Source organism: Echinops telfairi, unplaced genomic scaffold, assembly GCF_000313985.2.
Source record: "Echinops telfairi isolate 266 unplaced genomic scaffold, ASM31398v2 ScPeMD7_7458;HRSCAF=8496, whole genome shotgun sequence".
In the NCBI taxonomy this organism is placed as follows: Eukaryota; Metazoa; Chordata; class Mammalia; order Afrosoricida; family Tenrecidae; genus Echinops; species Echinops telfairi.
The window spans coordinates 13,042,850-13,048,703 of NW_022111358.1; positions in this window are offsets into that span (position 1 = coordinate 13,042,850).

A 5,854-nucleotide genomic window follows, 5' to 3' on the forward strand; every position below is an offset into this window, starting at 1 on the left:
ATCCGTTCACAATGATCTACACCTAACCCCTTCCCTGGGGGATGGACAACAGAAAAGTGGGTGAAGGGAGACATCAGTCCGTGTAAGACATGAAAAGCAGAATTATCAAGGGTTCATGAGGGAAAGAGGAAGTGGGGAGGTTGGAAAATGAGCTGATCCCAAGGGCTCAAGTAGAAAGAAAATGTTTTGAGAATGATGATGGCAATATATGTACAAATGTGCTTGACACAATGGATGGATGGATGGATTGTGAGAAGAATTGAAAGAGGCCCCAATAAAATGATTATAAAAAAGAAGGAAAAAGATGAACACAGCAAACATAAGAGATAGAGCTATTACGGCACTTTCGGCCATAACAGAAATCCAATTCCAACTCACTTAAAAAGGGTGGTTATTGGCTCAATAACAGAAATAACGGAAGTCAAGGGTGACTAAAAAGGCTGAGCACTCTAGTCTCTCCTGCTGCAGCACAGGCGATTCCGTGGAAATCACATTCTCTCATTTTTCAGAAGTGTCCCTTACTTGGGGGCGGGCAGACAGTGACAGGGCAACTAGAAATGATGGCCAACGCCTCATGACAACAGACAAGTCTGGAATTACTACCCCAGCTTAAAATGGTTTGATTATCCATTGCTGCTTCATGAATCACCCCAAAACGTAGTGACTTAATAACAGTCTTGTTGCTCAGAATTCTTTGGTCAAGAATTTGGGCAGGGCTTAGCCAGGCAGTTCTTTTGCTCCATGTGGTACTTACTGGCTTGGATCTTTCCCTTGACTGTGTGTACCTATTAGCTAGACTGGGCTGGAAAGTCCAAGAAGGACTTCACTCACTAGCGTTGTCCTCAGTGTTCCACCATATAACCTCTTCCACGTGGCTAGCTTGAGTTTTCCAGAGAATGGCCGTCTCAGTGTGGCTGGTGTGGGGCGTCCTCAGAGCCTCACTGCCAGGAGGAAATACTCAAATAAGGGAAGAAGAAGAACCTCTGGGTCTCCTAAGGCTCAATCTTGGTCAAAGCAAGTGGCAGAGCGGACTCAGATCCGAGGAGAGGGGAAACAGATTTTATCTTTCGGTGGAAGAGGTGACAAGTAACTTGCAGTCACACCACACAGGCAATGTTGGTGGGAGAAAGATGAGGCAGTCTGCTTCCTTAACAAATTCATAGCCTTGAGGCCGTTCTACTTTGCCTCATGTTGCTAGGAGTTGAAAGTGACTATGAGCTGGGATTGAATTGATGGCAGGAGGGAAGCGTTCACCCCACCTGATTCTGTACAGATAACCTTCAGAAAGGTGCTGATGTACCCGGCTCATGTCACATACCCACTCCCTGTGTGATCACTGGGACCAGCCAACAGGGAACAATGATTGGCAGCTTCCCAGAAAGCAGTGATTGGGATGGGTGGAATTAGAATGACTGAGTTCCAATTCTACTGTTTATTTTCTGGGTGACCTGGAGCAAATTGTTTACTTCCTTCATTTGGCAATTTCCTTATCAAAAAAAAAGAGGGGGGGAGTAGAGATAATAATAGTACCACCATTTTCACCACCCAGTGACTCTGAAAACAAAGCCATTGCAGTGAGTGGATTCTGACTCATAGTGATGCTGTAGGGCAGAGTCGAATTGCCCCATAGAGTTTCCAGAGCTGAAATCTTTACAGACGCAGACTGTCACATCTCTCTGCCAGAGATCACAGGGTTTGAATCGTTGATGTTTCAGTGAGCACCCCACTGTATACCCTTTGTGGCACCTGGGCTTGAACACAGGTATACTTTACAGAGTGGGACATTTTATAATACATATTGAAATGCCTTTCTACCCAGTCTTCATCTTGCCTCTTTTACCAGAATGCTGGCAGATGAAGAGACTCCTCTAGGGAGACTCCTCTAAGGAGCTGAAAACCCAAACCAAGCTCACTGCCATCTAGTCAACGCAGATTTACAGCAACTGTATAGGACAGGGTAGAATAGCCTCTGTGGGTTTCTGAGACTGTAACTCTTTATAGGAGTAGAAAGTCTCATCTTTCTCTCAAGGAGTGGCTGGTGGTTTCAAACAGCTGTGTTTGAAGCTACCAGCCTAACTTGCAACCACTATGTCACCAGGGCTCCTAAGAAAGAACTAAAGAGCTAAAGATCACTATTATTGTACCCATTCTAAAGGTGATAAACTAAAGCTTAGAGCTGCCCAATCAGTTGTCCACAGTAGCAAGTAGTGAGACAGTGTTAAAAGCCAAAGCTTCTTCTTTTTAAAAAATTATTAATCATTTTACTAGGGGATTCTTACAAATCTTATGACAATCCATCATTCAATTGTATTAAGCACACTTGTATGTATGTTGCCATCAACACTTCCAAAACATTTTCTTTCTACTTGAGCCCTTGGTATCAGCTCCTCTTTTTCCTCCTCCTTCCCCTCCCCTTCCATCTTTGTGAATACTTGATCAATTATATATTATTGTAGTTATTTCGTGTCTTACACTGTCTCCCTTCACCCACATTTCTGTTATTCGTCCCCCTGGGGGATGGGCTATATATCCAGCCTTGTGATGACTTTCCCCTTTCTCCCCTCACCCCCCCCCAACAACCCCATCATCTCCCTCCCTTCTCATGTTATTGCTACTCCCACTACAGTTCCCGAGGGTTTTCTCTGTTCTGAATTCCATGTGTCGAGAGCTCTTATCTGTACCAATGTGTGTACTCTGGTCTAGCTGGATTTTTACCATAGAACTGGGTCATGGTAGCGGGAGCAGAGGAAGCATTGAGGTACTAGGGGAATGATGTTTGTTTTGTGGGTGCTATACTGCATCCTGGTTGAATCGTCCCTTGTAACCCTTCTGTGGCGGGATGTCCATTTGTCTACAGATGGGCTTTGGGTCTCTACTCCAATCACCCTCATTCACATTGATATAATTGTTTGTTTTGGATCTTTTGATACCTGATCCTGTTGACACTTCATCATCACACAGACTGGTGTGCTTCTTACATGTGGACTTATTTGCTTCCCTGCTAGATGGCTGCTTGTATAACTTCAAGCCTTTATGAGCCCAGAGGCTATATCTTTTGATAGCCAAGTACCATCCACTTTCTTCACCACATTTGCTTACGCACCTGCTTTGTTTTCAGTGATCACTTCAGGAAGGTGAATATCAATGAGTTCCAGTTTATTAGAACAAAGTGTTCTTCTATTTAGGGAAGCCTTGAGTAGAGGCCCAAAGTCCATCTGCTATCTTAATACTTAAATATATGTACATTGGCCTCCATCCCCTTCATTATAAATTAATATATTTACATATATACATGCCTATAGCTAACCTCTAGAAGTAGCTTTTGCCTCCTACTTCTTTCCTCTATTTCCTTTCACTTTCCTCCTGTCCCACTATCATGCTCGCCCTCCACTCTGCTCTCAGTAACTCCTCTTGGATACATTGCACTTGATCAAACCTCACCAGGCCTCCTCGCCATCATTTTTAGATCTTTTGTTGTTAAGCCAGAGCTTTTTCTTTCCAAGTCCATTCCCTAATAAATTCTGTCATCCTGCTTCTTAGAATCAGTGGAATTTATAAAATTCCACCTTAAAGTACATAGTCAACAAGGTGTGGGCTTGGAAATTTCCAAAGCAAGTATTTCCAGTTACCAGGCAAAGGAAAGAAAGGAAGTCTCGATTCTTCTACTGTACCACATAGCTTCCTGGTCAACATGTCTGGATGAATTCATTGTAAAACATTCCTTTAATAAGTAACAAAAATTGACTTTGTGTGGAATTTTTAGAAGAGCTAATCAGTGGGCATTGAACCTTGACCTAGTGTTTATGGTTTCCTATCCTATTATCTTCCCTCTTGTTCTTCAGATGATGATTTAACCCCTGATTCAAAGAGAAAATATAAGCCAATGACAGTGAATTCTTCAACGTCACACCAGCTGCTCGGAGAGAGAAAACTGAAGCTTTCTGCTCCTGTCCAGATTTACAGTCTCAGAAACACAAGGGGCTGTTCTACTCTGTTCTAGAAGGTCAGTACGAGTTAGTCTTGACTCAGTGGAAGGGAGTTTGGGTTTTAGTATAAGAAAAGGCTCGAAGCCTTTTTAATGGTTTAAAAGTGGCACATCCAGAAAGTGAAGGTTATGTGATGAAGTTGGGATTGGTCCAAGTGTTTGAAAGTGAGTGCAAATTTATATAACTTTAATAGGCAGAAACAAGTTGTCCCTTCAGGTAGATGGCTACAACTCTGGGAATTGCCTGTATCTGCCTTTCCTGTCTTCTCGGTGGTCGAACTGATTCTCTTCTCAGGTAATTTCCCTCCACATAAGCTCTAAGTCAGTGGTGTTCAAAGTGTGATCCCGGGACTACAGCGTCAGTATCGGCACAGAAACTTGTGTCCCATCCCAGACTTCCTAGAAACTCTGGGAGTAGGGCCCAGCAATGTGTTTTAACAAGCTCAGCAATTGATTCTGATGCACACTGAAGTTTAAGAACTGAGCTGTATGAGCCCCCAATGAAATGATTCATAAATAAATAAATAAATAAATAAAGTTTAAGAACTGCTATTCTAAATCTCAACTTTATGGGAACCTATTATAGTCTCATCTTTCTGCCAAGGAGCAGTTGGTGGATTTGAACCACCAACCTTATAAGTAGCAGTCCAAGGCTTACCAGACAGCGCCACCAGAGTTCCTTGCAGCAAAGGCAACGGATGGATAAATCCAAAGGATGCTTCTCAATCATAACCTTACTTGACCTCTCCATAGTTTTTGACACTATTCATTTTGTTTGCTTTTTCTTGAATTTATCCTCCTTTGGCCTTTGAACCACTTTCCCTTCTCTTCTACCCCTGACAACTCATTATCAGCCTTTCTCTGGTGCTCACCTCTCCCACAATTAGCTTTGGTGCCTCATCCTTGGTCTAAAACAGGGTTTCTAATCTTGGCATTTTCGATATTTCAGACTGAATTGTTCTTTTTTGCAGGAGACTATCCTGTCCTTGTAGAATGCTTAGCAGCATTCCCAAGGAACCTTGGTGGCATAGTGATTACTCGGTGGGTGCTAACCCAAAGGTCAGCAGTTTGAAACCACCAGCTGTTCCATGGAAGAAAGATGAAACTTTCTACTCCTGTAAAGAGTTACAGTCTCAGAGACTCACCAGGGGCAGTTTGACCCTGTCCTTTGGGTCACTCAGAGTCAGAATCGGCTCTATGAGTGTGGAATTTAACAACATCTTGGGTCTTTACCCATTAGATGCCAGTAGCATCCTTTCCAGTTATGGCAACCAAAATTGTCTCCAGATATTGCTCAATGCCCCCTCAAGGGAAACATTGCCACATGTTGAGAATCCCTAGTCTAAAAGTACTCCCACCTAACTCAGTTTTCGTAAGCACCAAGAAGGCTTCTAGGGAAGCTCTTCTTCACTTGAGAAAGTTGTGGAAGGCCATTCTGTCTCTCTCACCACCTACGAGAAGCAATCGGTCTGCCAGTAGCAATCCTCTAACTCTGCCTGAAGAAAGAGGCAGTTTCTGATGGCAAGGATAAATGACCGGCTCGGCCAGGGCTTCTGAATTTAGTTCTGACTCATGGGCCTTCTACACTTGCTTACTCCTCATGCTGCTTCCTGTGCTGTCTCATTTCCTGGTACCTGTTTTTAGTCTCAGCTTGTTCCTTTTCAATGGACATTTGGTTTTCAGCTTGTTTTCCCAGTGGATACTAATGTTTTCCTTCTGTTTCCAAATATTGCATAAACGGAGATTAGCCATCTCAAACTGTCTCAACCACTCCCAGCTTTCAGACCTCAGCCTGGACTCTCCAATACAATTCCGTGTGCACAGCTAAAAGGCACCTGATATGGAAGGTACAGAAGAGGTCTGGCAGCG